The sequence below is a fragment of the Lactuca serriola genome, chromosome 5, assembly GCF_051521515.1.
Source record: "Lactuca serriola cultivar US96UC23 chromosome 5, Lser_US96UC23_V15, whole genome shotgun sequence".
Classification (NCBI taxonomy): Eukaryota; Viridiplantae; Streptophyta; class Magnoliopsida; order Asterales; family Asteraceae; genus Lactuca; species Lactuca serriola.
Genome location: NC_136412.1, coordinates 353,534,737 through 353,555,694, shown reverse-complemented (window position 1 = coordinate 353,555,694; position 20,958 = coordinate 353,534,737). Strand labels below are relative to the sequence as shown.

The 20,958-nt window shown below is 35.2% G+C and overlaps 1 long non-coding RNA gene across 2 annotated transcripts; it reads right to left on the bottom strand.

The window, feature by feature from the left end:
- Positions 1 to 2,071: 2,071 nt before the first annotated feature.
- On the bottom strand, positions 2,072 to 3,276 carry LOC145052171 (uncharacterized). 2 transcript variants are annotated; one of them, XR_013683995.1, is made up of 2 exons: positions 3,161 to 3,276; positions 2,072 to 2,346 (listed from the first exon to the last, which is right to left on the bottom strand). It is a non-coding gene; the product is annotated as an uncharacterized LOC145052171 (long non-coding RNA). The 2 variants fall into 2 exon arrangements; XR_013683994.1 differs by having other exon boundaries at positions 2,072 to 2,365; positions 3,161 to 3,270.
- Positions 3,277 to 20,958: the final 17,682 nt, after the last annotated feature.

Below are 20,958 nucleotides of genomic sequence, written 5' to 3'. Positions count from 1 at the left end.
TTTTAATGAAATATGTCATCTTTTCAATCGGTTAGAATTTGAAAACTTTGGTGGGGGCATTGCTTTATAAATAAATGAATAAATTTCTAAATATTGATGGGATACAAAATTAATATATTTTAAATTTATTTTCGTATTGAGGGATTGACAATAAAAAAAACATGTCTAAGTAGGATTAGAAATTAATTACGAATCTCATTTTGTTAGCATAATTTTTTTTTGGATAATCAACTTTTGATTTTATTATAAGTCTATATAATTAATAAGCTGTTAAATATTTATTTGTAAGAAACTAGGTTTCTTAAAATACAACTATATTATCTGAATAAGGTAAGTGTTTTAAGAACGGAATTTAGGATGTTATATTATCACACATAGGACTTCCGGTATGCAGATGATTTTATAAGTGAAATCCGACATGGAAAGGCCAATTCACACGTTAACACCATTCTATTCTTCTGTAGTTTTCTTGTTGATTGGGTGCCTTCATGGGTCTTCAAAGACGTTTCTCCATTCTTCTTCTTCTTCTCTCTTCTTCTTTGTATATCCTCTCTCTACGTGTGAACAATGTCCCCTTAGGCTGTAACGGTGTTGGTTAAGGGGAGTTCTGATGAGTGGCTATGTCTTCACGTATATCCATACCGGATACCCTTATAAATTATAATTATAATTGTTTAATAACAATGAGTCCGTGACGTCCCATAGTTTGTGGCATTTGAAAAGACGGGCACGTGGAAGAAAAAACATAAATATGCTACTTCCATAATCTCATTTGGATAATGCATTTAACATTAATATAGATATGAAAATTTACAAATACGGTCCATAAAATTCTAAATATTTGATTAGCGATAAAAAACCAAATTTAAAACTCGAAATACACCAATAATTTTGCCAAAAGTTGGGATTGTTTGTATAGATAGGACTGTTCATTATTTGGATAAAACCGAATTGTCCAATTGGACAATTTGGATCGGACTATTTGGTTCGGATATTCGGATTTTTGGATTGGTTTTTAGCAAAACCGAATTATTATTTTGGATTTCGGATTGGTTTTGGTTTAGAAAATAAAAACCGAATAGTCCAAAAAAACCGAATTGCAATTTATTATTTTGTTCTTTTTAATATATATCTTTAATAATTTATAAATTTACTAAATTATTCTTTTATTATATTAAAATTTTTCATCTATTATAATACTTTAATATGTACTTCTTATCTAAAAAAAAATTGTCTATAAAGTAGTAAATTATAATATATTTTTCTTGATAGTTATTTATAAGTTTTAATTCACAACTAATTAAACAATATTTTTTTAGTTTATATGATAAAGTAAGTTAATACTAAAGTTATATATTTGTTGAAATGTCTTAATTCTTGAAAACCGAATTGTAAAAAACCGATCAAACCGAATTATAATTTGGTTGGATCGGATCAGATTTGAATTTAGTTTTGACTATTTGGATCTATGTTTTAAAAACCGAAATTAATTTGGATTCACTTGATCGGATCGGATTAAACCGATCCATCCAAATGAACACCCCTATGTATAGATGGGCTATAGATGGGCTGGGAAATAGGTCGGGGATGGGTCGGGATAAGCCCAATTTTTAGAAGCATGAGATTTGATTCCCCATATTCGTAGCGGATGTGTATTACCAAAACCTGTCTATTCATGACCTGTTTTCATCGCTACCATGAACATATGGGATAAGATAAATCATAATAATAATGTAGTTGCAAAAAAAAAAAAAAAAAAAAAAAAAAAAAAGAAAGAAAACTATTTAGACTCTAATAGTAATATTTTATCTCTAAATTATCAGATTTTCACTATTATGATTTATGAAAACATGCAAGGAGACAGTCAAATAAATGATTAATTGAGTAATATGCCGACCAAGACTCTAAGAGCAGATTAAACCATTAGTCAATCTCAAATTTGATCAAATTACTTACACTTATGGTGCCAAGTCAATAACGGGCTTTAAATGGGTCCATGTAACAAATTGGGTCCTATGTCAATTGTATCATCTTGGAAAAGAAAATGAGAAACTAACTAAGGATACCCCACTATTCAAAAATAAATGTCATAAAAACAAATTTTGAAAATTAAAAGACAAAGCTATAAGTTTACAAACAAGGAAAAGCATGGGGCCCTTGCCTTCTCAACAGGGTACATAGTCACATGTCTAGCTTATACATTAACACTTGTACCTTTCTAGTATTTCATTCAGCCTTTCTATACTACAATTCTAGTAAAAAGGTATTTTGTTCGATTCCGTTCCATGTGAGCTGTAAATGAAGTGGCGTCGTCTTCGCTCTTCACTATGTGTATTGGGTTGGAGCCTGAACCAGCACAACTAAACTGATAAATAAACAGAAAGCAGAAAGTTCAAAGTTTAAAACCACATACTAATATAATAAAAAGTTTCATTAGTCTGAATCCTCATTCAAAGACTCTTTTGGTCGACAATATGTAGTTGAGGTTTGTAAACATGTTCTATCAAATCAGCATGAAGGTTCTGATGTGTATCTCGTTTATGTATATTCCATTATGTTTAACACGTATTGTATAGCATTTCTACTCGTTTATAGGTTGGTAAAATTTTATTTTCATCAAAATGACATATCTTAATTCATTCGTCTTCTAAAATTGTCTTATATTATAGGACAGAAAAATACATTACGTTTGGGCTTCTATGAAAATGTTCGATTATCCATTATGTGTCAGCGTTTCTTAAGGACATCAAAACCTCATTTCGAATCCTTCAAAGCTCCTTCTTGAGTTGCTTTAAATTTTATTTGTTTTTAATCATTTAGAGACATTCATGATGCCACAAATATAGACTAGTCAAGATATATCTCATCAACAAAAAAAAAATGTGTTTGTATGATGCTCTATTCATTTCAAAGAGACCTGTAGGTGTACTTCTAAGATTGATCTAGCTTAACTCCTACAAATCCAATACTAAGAACCTATATTTCGGGGAAATTTACTATTTTTTAGATTAAGAAGCTACATTTTGGGAAAAATTACTAAGTTTGGCCAAGTTTTTCGGATTTGAGTGTATGTTTTTATTACAGATAATTTATTTTGCATTTCAACAACAAAATAGGTAAATCTAAGCAAATATGAACATTAAAAATATAAAACAGTAACCGTGTACAATGAAAACACCTCCCAGTCGGAATCCATAGTTCCTCCTTATGAAACACCATCCTTCTGGAAATTGTTTAGTTTCGAACTTTAGATTTTTCTTTTGGGATAACATAAACTTTCTCAGCCATATGTGTGTGTGTGTGTGTGTATATATATATATATATATATATATATATATATATATATATATATATATATATATATATATATATATATATAACACTAGGTTACAACCCGTGGAAACCACGGGTAAAAGATTTATAATATTTTATTAAAATAATAAGATATAAGTTTTGTTTAGATTTTTATATAATCAGTTTCTTTGTTTTGTTTCAATGAAAAAAACGTAGTTAATTACCCTGTAACACAAACGTAAAAATTTCTTCAATATATCTAAGCTACATCACAAACAATTTAAGAACAATTTGAATAAATAAGAAAGAAATTTAGAGTTTTTAAAAAATATCATCATAACTCCAAAAATATTTACCATCCGGTTGCTTTGAAATGTGTATAAAAACATCATACTTCCATTTATCTGTAAGAAATTAAAGAAAGGGCTATATCAAGAAATAACAATGTACTTTTATTAATTTATGTATTATAACAACTTACTTCTGTTTATTTCATTTAAGCATTATACTCTGAGATATCAAAAGTAAATAAATTAGCACCGAAATATGTAAGCAGCCACACCAAAAGTCAAGTATAGCACAAGTTCGAAATATGTATATATGTTAGTGACGTATGTTAATAGTGTTGGAATAGTGTCTAAGGCTGCAACTATATTAGGCAAGTATTTGACCCGGTTGTGCATGGTCCTTTTGGGTTGCCTTCATCATAGCAACTTGACAGGATGATTTATTATGAGAGAAGAAATATTATTAATATATTATGAGAATAATATAAAGAGTAATAATATTATTATTTGATTAATATAAGTCATAAATTAATTAGGAATTAATTTAGTGACTTAAAGAGATTAATTAAATAAAGGGGTATAAATTGTCAATTGTATGATAGTTGTATTTTGGGCTATAAATCCCTTATGGATAATGGTGGATGATTTCTAAGGCTTAGGATAGGCTTAGAATTCGTCCAAGGGCTTATCTATTAGGGTATTGGATTGCTTAGGGCCTAAGTTATCCAATTAGGGTTTAAGGGTGAAACCCCAGGAGCCTTACAAGTATAAAAGGACCCCAAGGGTTAAGGAAATCGGCACTTGTGCTTTAGAAAGAAACCCTGGCCGATTTCTCTTCCCTCTCCTCTCTCTCAAATCAACCTCTTGCTAGTTGGTGTTTGTAAGCCATTAGAGGAGTGACAATTGTGACTCTAAAGCTCCAAGGACAAGAAGATCAAGCAAGTGATTCAAGGTAAGCTTCTAATTCTGATTTCATACTGTTGTTATAGTCTATTAGCAATTAGAAGTCTTGGATTCAATGTATGTTCAATTAGAGAAACCTAGATCCAAGCATTAGGGTTGCATGTGCACTTAGGAATGTTCATAGGGCTAAAACCCATCAGTGGTATCAGAGACTAGATTGGTTTCTATTGAATTGATGCATTGTTTGCTTGTTTGATGCTTGTTAAATTCGTTTTTTATGTTTCTGTCTGATGGACTCGGCGAGTAGGCTCGACTCGGCGAGTCCATTGGGGTACTCGGCGAGTCCAAGCGTCAGAAAGAGCAATCTTCTGGATTTCTTGTTGTTTATCTTTGAGATACTTGCCTTAATCATATTAGAACAATATAAATCCGATTTTATGATATATATGAATATATTCTTGACCTAATTGAAGATATTTATCAATTAATAAAATATTTATTTCCTTATGTGATAATTGATTAATTATTTTAATTTAATTGGTAAATTGTTTTGCAAGAAATCATTAAACAAATCAAATATGGATAATTATGTGATTAATTGTTAAATTAGATTATTTTTTATTTGATCCCCTATGTTTTGAAAAGTTTAAAACTTGCCCTCAAGTTTTGAAATTTATGTTTTGTGATTAAAAGTTTTAATTTAGACAATTTAAATTTCAAACCCTAGAATTTTACAAGTTTAAAATTCAACCTATACTAATATAATATTAGAAGATTAATATATATATATATATATATATATATATATATATATATATATATATATATATATATATATATATATATATGATTAAAAATGCTAGTCTTACCGTTAGTAGGCATCATTCATGAAGTCGGTCTATAAGGTGGGTATAAGGTTGCTGCCTATAAAATGGTGCTTAATGGGTGTACACTCACACCCACCGCTTGCTTGATCGGTGGAGGGTCGTTAGCCGAACGGGTAGGATAGGGCAACCTCATCTTTTCATTAAAAGTATAATATGAAATACAAAGTAACTACATATATTTTTTTAAAATTTCCCAATCTTAGTTACTTTAGGAAAAGTGAATTGATGCAATCCCATGAAATTACACTTTGCACCCTTGCTAAGAAGTTAGTGGAGCATGTGTGGTTTACCAGCACACTAATTGGTTCTAAGCAAAGGTGGCAAAGGGTGATTCATTGTTTATCATAGTTCGATGGAGCGTGTGTGGTTTACCGGCACATCGAATAGGTGATCGTTACAATGAAGGCACCATGTGAATTTGCATGGTAATTCGCACCCACTTTGTGATCCTCGGTATCCCAGTCACAAACAAGAGGGGCATATCGAGATTTAAACATGCCATTGAAAAGTTTCAATGAATCTCATCCAAACCTAGGAATTCTCAATACATTTAGAACTTAAAGTTATGTTTTCGTGATGGAGAATTAGTGAATCGTCATTCACTTACCTTCAAATTGTTTGCATGTTAGATTACGGTATCCCTTTTCTAATATGTAAATATTGTTGTTGGATCCTAGCCCTAATTTTTATTATTGGGTGATAATTAGGGATTCAAATTCTAATCTATCTTTGTCCTTTCTATTTGTAGATGTCGAACGCGAACAACGCTGTTGCTAGTTCATTCACATTGATGAGCCTTTGTCAAAAGGTGACTTTCGATGGGACGAACTTTAGTGAATGGATAAGATACATTCGCACAATTGCTCGCTACGAGGATAAGGAGTATATCCTCGATGAGAAGCTTGAGAAGATCAACCCAAAAATCGCTACTTCGGTTGAAATGGCTGCTTTTGAAACTCACGAGCGTGATGCAACGAAGGTACATTGCATCATGATAGCCACCATGAATGCCGAATTCCAAAAGTCCTATGAGGACATGTATCCGTACGAAATGCATCAAGACTCGTTGGAGAGATACCACCAAAACGCAAGGCAAGAACGTTATGAGATTTTCACTAACATGATTTCCGCCAAAATGGGTCATGGAGAATCTCTTACCGTGCACCTGCAAAAGATACAAAGGTATGTCGATCGTCTTCGCAAGTTGAATGTTGACTTTGGGGAAGACTTGGCGATCGACATGGTGCTTCACTCTTTGCCTCCGTGTTACAATCAATTTAGGATGACCTACCACATGAACAAGGAAGAGGTCACCCTAAGTAAGCTCCAAGGTCTCCTTAGGGTTGCTGAAAGCAACCTCAAGGACAAGTCTGTTGCACCCATTCCCAATCCACCCGCTGCTCCTATTTTGGCCATTGGGCAAGGAAGAGGTAAGAAGAGGAAGGCTCCATCTAAGAGCCACCGCAAGGGAAAGTCCCGAGATGGTTCCTCTTCTAGTGGGACCAAAGTTGATCCCGCTAAGCCTAACCCTAACCCAAAGGAGGCAGAGTGCCATCATTTCCATAAAATAGGGCAGTGGAAGAGAAGCTGCCCAGACTACCTACAAGCCATAAGGGAAGGAAAGATCAAGCCGTCTTTCGCAGGTATATACACAATTAAATCTAACGATTCATCTCATGCTATTTCTTGGGTCCTTGATACCAGTTGTGGTTACCATATTTGTTCTGAATTGTAGGGACTAAGAAGAAATAGGGATGTGGAGCATGGAAGAATAAATCTAATCATGGGGAACAAAAGATCGTCGCCTGTGACCAAGATTAGAGTGTATTCTTTACTGCTTAGGAATGTTTTATGTTTAGATTTGAACAATTGCTGCTATTCGCCAGAAATGGCAAGAAACATCATTTCATTTCATGGTTTGTTTAGACAAGGTTTTAGATTTTCTTTTAATAATGAGAATGGTTCTATTCTTGCTTATCTAAATGGTGTCTTATATTTTGAAGCAATACCGTGTAATGGAATCTATGAAACTGTTATGATTGTAGATAACTTAGGAAATGATGTTTTATGCATGGATTCTTCCAATGGTATGGATAGAGCATCCTTGTGGCATTGTCTTCTTAGACATGTCAACAAGAAGCGCATAGCCCAACTCCAATGGAGTGATGGAGTCATTCGACCTTAGGGAAGATGACACATGCGAGTCTTGTTTGCTTGGAAAGATGACTAAGTCACCCTTCACTAGTACATGTGAAAGGGGTGAGGGTCTATTGGATCTAATACATACCGATGTATGTGGACCGTTTAGATCAACCACGAAGGATGGGAACCGCTTTTATGTGACTTTTACCGATGACTATAGTACATATGCGAATATCTACCTAATCAAGCAAAAGTCAGAAACGTTTGAAAAGTTCAAAGAGTTCAAGAATGAAGTGGAAAATCAATTGGGCAGGAAAATCAAGATGCTTCGATTCGATCGAGGAGGAGAGTACCTAAGTCTTGAATTCCACGGCTATCTCAAGGAGTGTGGAATAGTTTCACAATTGACGCCACCTAGGATACCGCTGTTGAATGGTGTGGCAGAAAGGCGTAATCGAACCTTGTTAGACATGGTTCGCTCTATGATGAGTCGTGCTTCACTACCTATCTCTTTTTGGGGGTATGCCTTAGAAACTGCCGCCATATCCTTAACCGAGTCCCTACTAAGAAGGTTGCCAAAACACCTCACGAGATGCGGACAGGGAAAGCTCCCTCGTTAGCACATATCAAGGTTTGGGGTTGCGAGGATTTCGTAAGACGAGATACTCACGACAAGCTCGAACCTTGTAGTGAGCAATGTATTTTCATCGGCTACCCGCATAAATCCTTTGGATATCTCTTCTATAGACCGAAGGATAATGTTGTCTTTGTTGCGAGGAGAGGAGTTTTCCGAGAGCGAGAACTTGTAAGCCAAGGAGACAGTGGGAGGCAAATCGAGCTTGAAGAGATTCAAGAGTCGATAGATACCGCTGGCACTCAACCCGAGGAGGAAACTCCGGTTGAACCGATTGGCGAGTCCTTACCTCTTAGACGTTCTGAAAGAGTTAGAGTTCAACCCCAGTTTTATGGTTTTCATATTACTACCGAAGGGGATACGTATATTAATGATGGTACACTAATAAATCTAGATGAACCTAATAGCTATAAGGAAGCCATGACAGGCCCGGAGTCTGCGAAATGGAAAGAGGCAATGGACAGCGAGATCCAGTCCATGTATGACAACCAAGTTTGGAATTTGGATGATAATGTGCCCGGACGTAAGACCGTTGGGTGCAAATGGAACTTCAAGAAGAAGACCGACGTGGATGGAAACGTACACACATATAAGGCGCGATTGGTTGCGAAAGGCTTTACTCAAACTCCCGGAGTTGACTATGATGAGACATTCTCACCAGTTGCAAAGATAAAGTCTATTAGAGTGATGCTAGCAATTGCCGCATTTCATGATTATGAGATTTGGAAAATGGATGTCAAAACCGTTTTCCTTAATGGGAAGTTGGCTGAGGATGTTTACATGGCTCAGCCCAGAGGGTTTTGTCGATCCGAAGCATCCAAATAGAGTGTGTAAGCTTGAGAAATCCATTTATGGACTTAAGCAAGCGTCTCGCAGATGGAATCTTTGCTTCGATGAGAAAGTCAAAGAGTTTGGATTTGTACGAAGCGAAGATGAATCATGTGTATATGTCAAAGCCAGTGGGAGTATAGTAAGCTTCCTCGTTCTGTATGTCGATGACATACTACTCATAGGAAACGACGTACCGACTCTGCAGGAGGTTAAGTCCTGGCTCGGGAATTGCTTCGCTATGAAGGACCTCGGAGAGGCTTCCTATATTTTAGGAATAAGGATAGTGAGAGAACGAAGTAAAAGACTAATAGGACTTAGTCAGAACACTTACTTAGATAAAGTACTAAAACGTTTTAGTATGGAAAACTCGAAGAAGGGAGAATTACCGATACAAAGTAATGCCAAGTTGAGTGAGACTCAAAGTCCGAGTCCCGAAGCTGAAATAGCAGAAATGAGCCGAGTACCATACGCTTCCGCAGTTGGCTCAATCATGTAAGTTATGACTTGTACTCGCCTTGCTGTAGCCTTTGCTTTGAGCATGGTTAGTAGATATCAAGGGAACCCTGGCAGAGCCCATTGGATTGTGGTTAAGAATATCCTTAAGTACCTTCGGAGGACGAAGGAATGGTTCTTAGTCCTCGGAGGGAGTGATGACTTGAAGGTACGAGGGTATAGTGACGCCAGCTTTCAGACCGACAGGGACAACTACCGTTCGCAGTCGGGCTGGGTCTTTACCCTGAATGGAGGAGCAGTAACTTGGAAGAGTTCCAAAGAGGAAACTATAGCTGATTCAACATGTGAATCAGAGTACATTGCAGCGAGCGAGGCGTCAAAGGAGGCAATATGGTTAAAGAACTTCATCAGTGATCTTGGAGTTTTACCTGCCATAAAGGAGCCCATGGAGATTTTCTGTGATAATGAAGGAGCGGTTGCCTTGACCAAGGAACCGAGGGATCATGGTAGATCTCGACATATCGACAGAAAATATCACTTTATTAGACATCATGTAGAATAAGGACAACTCGTGGTGAAGAGGATATCATCAGAAGATAACCCAGCAGATCCGCTTACGAAGGGACTGAGTAGGGTTAAGCACTTGCAACATGCTAGGAGTATTGGGCTGAAGGATGATATCATTATAGATTAGATAGTAGTAGAAACGTGTAATAGATAAATGTAATTAACATTTGATGATTAAATAAAAGAGTATTATTTATGAGTAATGTTACTGTCTTATGTTAATCGTTTAACTATTGTTTCACTTTGCATGTTTTGACTTCCAAAATAATTGAGTTTATTAAGAATAATCGAATTATTCAAATTGTCCACAATCGTTCATATGTTGGAAGTAGGTATGAATGAAGATTGTCATGAATTGGTGTGTAGATTGTCTAAATGGTATTAGACATAGCAAAAGTTTGTTGCAACGTTCATGAGTGCTTATGAACCAGTTTTGAGCATTGGAACAAACCCGCGCTTGCTGGAATCACCTTATGGAATATGATAAAAGGGGTGATCGCAAGACGATAATATCATATGGTCTTAAAACCTAGATATATGGTTTGTTATTTGTTAATTGGTTGTACATTGATAACGCGAAACCGCATCAGTAACTTGATGTTATAAAATGCATTGTTGTGTATGATTGATTAATGAATAAGTAAATGCATATAAGTCGAATTTTATCTGTTACTTTTATCCTAAGAGGGTAAAAGCGATATCTCGGCCGCTCGATGATTTGATTTGACTTATGTGCCGGGCCCGGTCAGAACTGAATTGATGTGTTCGATTAAGTTCTATGTCAAATAAATTGGAGATCGAGAAACCAAATGCTAGACAAATTAGTTCCATATAGAATTGTCAGCATGATATCTAAACAGAGGACTGTACGATCCCTTATCTGAAGGACAAAGATTGATTAGATCAGAGTTTGACAGCGTCTTTGAGAGCTACGATTGCTAATCGGAGTATACTTGTGTATATAGTTACTAGACTTATCCAAGTGGGAGACTGTTGGAATAGTGTCTAAGGCTGCAACTATATTAGGCAAGTATTTGACCCGGTTGTGCATGGTCCTTTTGGGTTGCCTTCACCATAGCAACTTGACAGGATGATTTATTATGAGAGAAGAAATATTATTAATATATTATGAGAATAATATAAAGAGTAATAATATTATTATTTGATTAATATAAGTCATAAATTAATTAGGAATTAATTTGGTGACTTAAAGAGATTAATTAAATAAAGGGGTATAAACTGTCAATTGTATGATAGTTGTATTTTGGGCTATAAATCCCTTATGGATAATGGTGGACGATTTCTAAGGCTTAGGATACGCTTAGAATTCATCCAAGGGCTTATCTATTAGGGTATTGGATTGCTTACGGCCTAAGTTATCCAGTTAGGGTTTAAGGGTGAAACCCTAGGAGCCTTACAAGTATAAAAGGACCCCAAGGGTTAAGGAAATCGGCACTTGTGCTTTAGAAAGAAACCCTGGCCGGTTTCTCTTCCCTCTCCTCTCTCTCAAATCATCCTCTTGCTAGTTGGTGTTTGTAAGCCATTAGAGGAGTGACAATTGTGACTCTAAAGCTCCAAGGACAAGAAGATCAAGCAAGTGATTCAAGGTAAGCTTCTAATTCTGATTTCATACTGTTGTTATAGTCTATTAGCAATTAGAAGTCTTGGATTCAATGTATGTTCAATTAGAGAAACCTAGATCCAAGCATTAGGGTTGCATGTGCACATAGGAATATTCATATGGCTAAAACCCATCAAATAGTGTAGCCTAATACTTTAAAAAACAATAGATAAATGTTTGATAGTAGAATAACATGAAAAAAATGATTCCTTTAGTGGTTATTCAATTACCAATAAACTTCACTTCTTTAGCAATCTGGAAAAACAAAAGCAAGGGTAAAATTATCGTATAAGGAGAAATTAGATTTAAAAATATAGAGTAAAAAAAGTCATTATAAGAATCTAGCCTCCATGCCCAGGTCTGTTCCAACGTTCATTTTTGGTGATCAAATACATTGGGTCTTTAGATCAAAGGAGTATTTTCCTTCGAGATCAACCATTACAGTTATCGTCAATTGTCATGAGGACTCGAATCGAAGCAACGAATCTCAAGATTATGTGCTTTTCTAGCCTATTTTATACAAACCAAAGATAAATTGAACTCATATAAGATTAAGATGCTACAGATAATTAAATAACATATTTGAAATAAAGAAATTGAATCATGATCTAAAATTTTGAATCAAACCTTCATGACAAGTAGGGGTGAGCATTTAGACCGAACCGGACCAGACCGGTTATGGAGAATATTGTGGACCGTGGATCGGACCGGATGAGTCATGTCCGTGTCCGTGTTCGGGTCCGGGTCCAGGTCCGGGTTTTCCAGTTCTTTGACCCCTTTGGACCGGTACAACTTTAAGTGGATAGAGTACAAGTCGTTAAAATAAGTTTTTGGGTTTGATACAATACAACTTGTAAAAATGATTATGTTTTCATTTCATGCATAACTAATCTACCTTGATGTTATAATATTATAACTTGAAAAATTAATTTTCCAAATAAAATCAACTAACATATCAATCAAGTTCACCAAGACTCTTTTCATATGATTTATCTGTCAAAGATACATAAAATTCAGAATTATAGTCTAAAATAATAGTTAAAAAGTTGAAATATTTCAGCTTTAATAGCTCAACTTTGAAAGATTGTAACTTACTGAATATAATATCAAAATCAACAAAATTTATCTACAAACTGTAAACTAAATGTTGGAAAAAACCACAGGTCAATCCGACTTAAAACGAATGAGTTGTGATTATTTAAAAAATTTCACAAATTACAAAATTTTAAAAATTTTGCTGAAAAGCTCAAAATTTTCAGCTTCGATAGCTCAACTTTGAAAGACTATAACTCATTGAATATAATACCAAAATCAACAAAATTAGAGTCTAAATTCAACTACAAACTGTAATTTAACGTTGGAAAAAAAACGCGTGTCAATCCGACTTAAAATCTATGAGTTATGGTTGTTTAAAAATTTTCACAGATCACAAAATTTTAAAAATATTGTTGAAAAGCTGAAAATTTTCAGCTTTGATAGCGAAACTTTGAAAGATAGTAGCTCATTGAATATAATACGAAAATCAACAAAATTGTAGTCTAAAGTCATCTACATGTTGGAAAAAACTACATATCAATCCGACTTAAAATGAATGAGTTATTGTTGTTTAAAAATTTTCACAGTATACACACACATCTCATTTGTAACTTATGGTCTTAGTGGAAAACCCTAAAATCCACTACACATCGTCAGCCGTCGTTTCTCCCAAATATCTTATGTCTCCATCCTTACTATCTTCAATCTCTGGAAGGCCTCCATAACCACCAACTTCCTCCTGATGTAATTGTTACCTCCACCTTCATGGTGTCGTCGTTACCTCTACCGGCGCCCCTCTACCACCCTGCTTCTACCTTAAGTCGAAATGAGAAACCCTAAGTCTATTTTCCCGCCACCGTCACACACCGTTTACTGGAAGCCCTAACCCTAAAGTGGCTCCACCATCATCACCAGGCATCACACCCAAACTAATCCCCCCCCAATCATTTGTCATACACGACTATTACACCAGGAGCACACCACCACCCATTATTGTCTTTATTGTCGTCATTGCTATCACCCCCTCCTCTTTCTCTCCACCACCACCCTCTCCTTATTTTATCCTCTTGTCGGTGACCTTCACGATTGCTTGACACAATTTTCACTTTTATGAATAAACATAAGGGGGTTTTCTTCTTCCACCATATTCAGGTTTGTTCGATTCAACACAAAAGAGAATCATCTGGCTTGTTCACTGAATTTTTTGGATCTTATATTTCCTCGAGTTTTAATCTTTTGCATTTAAATGTTTTTCTTTTTGCATTTTAAAGAACAATGGTAGTGGTGGTGCCTACTGCACCCTCAACCATCCACCGCCATGGAGTCGTTCAACCAATTTCCAGGTATTGTCTGTAACAACCATAAAATTTGAGCCAACTTAAAACATTTTATTTCATTCAAAAACTATTAATTTCATACATCTTATTTTCAAAATAGTTTAAACATCAGAATATCAACCAGAACCATATCACATGAATCATAAAACATGAGGAGCGGTACGATCACGCCTTCGCCTTGCCACAATCTCCTGGAGTACCTGAAACAATACACTGAACTGTAAGCCCGAAAGCTTAGTGAGTTACCCCCAAAATACCAATCACATACAACCATAATCATAACATATTGTATCACAATACATAACAGCCATGCCTCTCAAGTTTGCAGCGTGACTGGTCCGCCCTCAACAGGCCTTCAGTTCACCTGGTTCACTCTCTGAGTCTACAGTATGACTGGACCGCCCGCACCAGGCCTTCAGTCTATCTGGATCTATCCGAGCCTTCGGTATGACTGGACCGCCATACGGGCCTACAATCTATCCAGATCGCTCGTAGGGTATATTGGCCTTCAGCACAAAGCAGGACCACCTCAACCCAAACATCAAGCAAATAACCATGTGTACATATAACAGGTAATTGTTGGGTTTTGAGCATTCTAACACTCCTAAGTGTACATGCAACCCTAAATACCTTGGATCTATGTTTTCTCCATTATACATGCAAATATGAACTTTCCAAGGTATTCATCCTAACTAGCATAATAACATTGACTCAAATGAATATATCAAGTTAGAATTACATACCTCTTTGATGTAGATTATCTTCATGAAGCTTGAGTGCCTAGTGCCCCAAGTGTGATACCTTAAATGGTTCACACAACACCAAATACACTTAGAAAGACTTGAGAGAATATCCACACTTCATAAAATCGGCTAGACCATCGTTCTCACACATAGTGGCCGATTTCTTGAGCCATGGGATTCTTTTATATGGTGGCTATTAGGGTTACACCATGTAACTCACAACTTTACCCATTCCTTATGCTCCATGGATTTTAACCTCCACGGAGTATCCATGGGTCACCCCATGGACTTAGTCCAACATAAGGAATCTTGGATTACAAGACCACATATATAAGAATGAATGATTTACACAATCAACCCATATATTTAATTAGTCTTCTTTTGATCACTTAATTAATCCTAGATTAATTCTTTATCAATACTAATTAAATAATCTTATTAATATATTAGAACTTATAATATATTAACAAACCTTAAGTGTTATTTCTCTCATTATAGTCTATCCAAATGCATGATGCCATGCAACCCAAATGGACCATGTCGGGTCGGGTCAAGTCTTACCAATTATAGTTATGGACTTAGACATTAATACAATAGTCTCCCACTTGGATAAGTCTAAAAATTTTATTGTGTATGACTTTAGGAACCGATCAGCAATCGTAGCTCTTAAAAGCTTCTGTCGAACTCTGACCTTGTCGATGAACTCTGACCTTTGTCAATGACTTGTCCATTAGATAAGGGATCATATATTCCTCCATTCTAGATATCATATGGACTGAGACGTGGATTATAATCATTCTCTCTGTCCATTTGTTGTTTCCCGATTTCCGATTTATGACGACTGACTAATTGAACAAATCAAATCAATCCTTGTCCGGCCGAGCACTTCCATTTGTCATCATAAAATCATCGAGGGGCCCACAGATATCGCTTTTATCCCGAGGTAAAAGGAATGGATAAACTTCGACTCATGTGGCTTGTTCTACTACTTGTTGAATCATACACAAAGGCACATTTTATAACACCGAGTTACCGAATGCGTTTTCGTGCAATCAATGTACAACCAACTCATAGTAACAACTCATATCTCTAGGTTTGAAGAATATAAGATATTATCGTCTCATGATCACTCGTGATAAAATCCATGAAGTGATTCCAATGAGCGCGGGTTGAATCCAATACTCAGAACTTATGAGCACTCATGAGTGTTGTAGCCATTTGTCCAACATCTTAGACCTCTACAAGCCAACCCATGACAATCTTAATTCATATCTACTTTCAACATATGACCGAATGTGGATGGTTTGAATAACTTAGTTAATCAAGAAGAACGACCTAGTTATTTTGGAAGTTAAAATATGCAAAGTGAAACACAATAATAATTGAATCCAATATGGTATCAAAACCTATGAACATAAATAAAACACCTTTTATTTATCACCATATGATTACACATTATTCATTGTATACTGTTTCAGCTATCAAATTTATTCTTGAATTTAAAACAATAGTTGTCCCATGCTCCAAGCATGTACACTATGTTTTCTAAACACTAGTCATGCCATACACCAAGTATGCATACTATGTTTGTCTATGATCTTTACTTTGTGAAATAGATCAATTGAACATAACTCCAATGATCCTATTTTCACAGTCTCAAAGCCTTACTGCAAATGCAAGAATTCCAAATTCATGTCATTTACTGAAATCTGTTAGATTCTAAACTTATATGCATTAATCCTCTTGTGATGATTATGCACAAAGTCATAAAAACTTGACAACAACCATTACAGAGCATTCCAAAGGAGATCAGCTCCTTGGAAACATCCTTCGTGCATTAAGTTTCCTAATCTTACACAGATTGAATAATTTTCTAACTTTGAAACATTTCCAGATTCCATTTTGACTATCACTTCTGAACAAGAGTTGTCTCCTTACAGATTATGTCAATATGGTCCTTCCAAAATTAACCCTATACTTCCAACTGTCCTTGAGCAATCAATCTTTGGTAAACCTTAGATTTTCCTCGACAATCGCTATGACATCCCCAATTCCTCGGTCAGAAAAGACCGATTTGTTTATGCTTGGTTTTTAAAATCAGAGTAATCTTTTAAAGAAAACAGTTGCGGAATTTGTTCCCAAAATATGATAAAGATTTATCAAAGCATTTCTTTAAAGAAATTTATTTTTATTATATAACAAAATCTCGAGATGTCATGTTCCGATACAGACACATAAGCATAAACAGAACTTACATTATTTACACTAAAGATTTTACATCTCCTTAAATCTCTCCGTGAAATATATCTTCGTATCGATACCTGTGATATAAAGAAAACTGAGTGGGTCAGGCTTGGGAGCCTGGTGAACATATAGGGTTTTCAACCCATAATAATATAATTATTATATTCAACCATCAAACAATCAACCCGATTACCCATCCACATTATCTTCTTTATTTCTTAGGATTTTACCCTAAGAATTCAACTACCCGTCATTCATTCATTCCTAAGGATTGACCTAAGGAATTAGCACAAAATCTATTGCTACATAAGTCGCATCTACCAACATCATCCTTTAAGAGCCTCTGCTAGGATTACGTCATACACTATGAGGCGTGACTGCCAGGTTTATGACATTCTCTTTTAGGCCCATCTGCCGACATTATCCTATAAGTGCATATGCCAGAATTATCCTATGCACATATGCTAGTATTATGACATTCTCTATTTGGCGCATCTGATGACATTATCCTATAAGCGCATCTGCCAGGATTACGACATTCACTACTTGGTGCATCTACCGATATTATTCTTAATCATCTTTCATACCTCATCATTTTATCACATACCAACTATCTCATCTACCCATGTTCTACCCAACATATTTGTAGATATAAAATACATATACAGTTTAACTCATTTAAAAACTATATAAAACATCCATTCCACACTCATCTCAAATAAACAACAATATATGAACACATAGCACGTATTTTACAATCAATAAAAAGCGGTACATTTTAGTTATTGTAGATGATTTTTCTCGATTCACATGGGTATTTTTTTCTCAGGTTAAAATCTGAAGTTGCTCAGACGATGATTGATTTTATCAAAAAGATTGAGCTTAGTTTGAAAAAGAATGTTCGCAAAATTAAAAGTGATAATGGCTCTGAGTTTAAAAATCGAACTCTTGATTCTTTTCTCACAAGCAAAGGCATTTCGCATAATTTCTCATCGTCATATACTCCGCAACAAAATGGAGTTGTTCAAAGAAGAAATCGATCTCTATGCGAAGCAGCCAGAACCATGTTAACATATGCGAATCTTCCTCAATATCTTTGGGCTGAAGCAGTTTCAACTGCATGTTTTACTCAGAATCGATCATTCATTCATCGAAGATTCAATGTTACTCCATATGAAATAATCAATAATAGGAAACCTAATGTCAAATTCTTTCATGTTTTTGGTTGCAGATGTTTTATCATGAATCTCAAAGATAATTTGTCCAAATTCCAAGCTAAAGCTGATGAAGGCATATTCTTAGGCTATTCGCACAATTCAGTTGCATACAGAGTGCTCAACAAAAGAACCAGAAAAGTTGAAGAAACTTTCAATTTAACTTTTGATGATTACTATCTTAAACAAACGGATAGTAAATTTAAAAATAAATCAATACTTATTGATTCAAATACTCAAATTGATAATTCTGAAATAAATGATTTTGATTATGACTTAATTTTCGGAATTCCTGACAGGGCAATTGAAGCGGAAAATAATGCTCCTGATAATCAAACATCAGAATCCTCAAAACATACTGATGATTCGACAATTACAACAAGGACAATAACTTGCGAAAGTATGCCTGATGCTAGTATGACGGAGGAGCATACGAATATCCATGAAGATTGTCAGCCAACTTTCGAGGGGGAGAATGTTGGGGTGCAAAGTTATTCATTCATGACTTTGTAAATGTTTGACTTGTGTAGACCCACTTGCATGTGGTGTTTTAGCCTTTAGACCCATTTGTTAGTTAGAGTGAGAGAGAGAGACATGTAAACACCTCTATAAATAGTGGGTTCATACCACTTGTAGAGGTGTGCTTGAGAGATGTAAAAGTGAGTGTGTAAGTGTGTGTTATTTATGTAGTTTAGATCTAGATCCTTTTTGTAACACCATATACATTCAATATATCTCTTAAACACCCAAATCACCATGTTCAATTGTACAAGCTTTAATTCCGCATGCCAAACCATGTTCTTTGTCACTACAATTGGTATCAGAGCGGGTCTTCAAGATCAAGGTGATTTTTGAAGAACGATTCTCGGTTTGGCAACTTTTGTAGCAACTTGAATAATTTTGGTGAGTCTCTCTCTATGGTCTCTCTTAATTTCATTGAATTCGTGCATTGCGTTTTTTATTTGTGATCATTTGTTTCGTTGGATCAAATCCATTTCAAACCCCATTGTTGATGCAATTAATTTTTGTTTAGATCAAATTCAAATCAAATACAAAATCCATTTTTAAAACAATTTTGGTGCCTAATGTCAAAATTTGGTTACTGATCATCAATTTTATTTGACTCAATTCAGTTTTAGTCTAGTTATTGTTCACTAATTCAAACTCAAGCCCAAAACAATATCGAATATTGTTCATCATTTCATGAGTCCAAATTCCAATCTCATTATTCATACTTTATGTGAGCCCATTTCGTTATTTTGACTTGATAAACTCATTCACAGTTTTTTGTTATGTACAATACGCATACATATGTTGTACATTCTTGATTTTCTTCAAGATCGGAGTTCATGTGTCTTCATTTTCTCTCGCTGTGATTCGGTCGAGTCTTAATATTTGATGGTTAAAATTGATTTTGCGTGGAACGTCAAAATCGAAATTAGATGTTAATTAATTTCTTGATATTAATTTTGATTTTGATTTTGAGCTATCGATGAATATGATGTTGTTGATAGAAGAAAACTGGGATTGGTGTTTGTCAGCATGTGAAATCGATTTGAAGATTGTCGATGAGTGAATGAAAAGTCAAACACGAGTATAAAGGTCAAAATCGATTCTTATTGGAGTCTGGAATCGAATGAAACAAAAGGTTTTGAAATTGATTTCGATCTTGGAAGTTAATTTTGATTTCACCTAGATTAATGTGATATTAAAGTCGAAAATTGGTTATCTGATTTTGATAATCAAATGGTTGTCTTGGAGGAATGAAAGTCGATTTTGTTACTTGATATTTTGAAATAGATATCTTGGGCTGATCGATTTTTGATTTGAAGTTGATAGTTTGGACTGGAGAATGAAGGAGTGATACAGGAAAAACGAAGGCTTGAGAAATTTGATTTCGATGTATATGCTTATAAGAAGAAAACGAAATGAGTATGTTGATCGAATGAGTTGTGAATGAAGAGATAGCGAACAGATGACGAAAAAATAATTTTGATTTCTAAGGGTTGGTGATGTGAAATCGATGATAATGCGAAGCCATGAAAAGTGTTTGCAGATAATCGACTGGGAAATCGATGTTTGCAAAAGAACGTAAATTTGATTTTGGAAATTGAAGGAGGATGCGAAGGTGATTAAGGTTAATATTCAGTTCGCATTTGGTGAGACAGTTTTGTGGTTGATGGTCAAACTGGATTTGCATTTGTGTGAATCAAAATCGGGTTCGCATATAAGGTTGTGATATGGTTCGCAATTTGGAAGTCAAATAGAAAGCTCGTGTTCGCATCTGTGAATGTTTGTTCATCCTTCGCAATCTGGTAACAAGTGTAGAAGAAAGAAAAAGTGTCGTTCGCATCCATGTTTCACGTGCGAAGAATTTTACGTGGGAAGCATTTCACTGGTTAATGAATTGGGTAAGAAAACACACAAGTTTCGAAATTAGTCCCTGAAATTTTAAAAACATGGCAAAATTGACCCAACTTCGCAAATGGGGTCATAAAATGACGAAATTGCAGAATTTTCAGTTCTTGTCCCTGCAGTTTGTGCGAATTTACACATTCTACCCAGTTTCACAAAAACGGGTCACTGCAGAATTTTGAAATTGACAATTTTTACCCATTTTTGAGAAATTTTGTCAAAGGCAATCCCGTAACGGCAATAAAAATTGAATATTTTTTTGGGTTTTCCGGATTGAAGCACAAAGTTTATGCCACATGTTAAGGGGGAGTTTTGACATGAAAAATTCCGAATAGAGCACGTTCTTTTTCC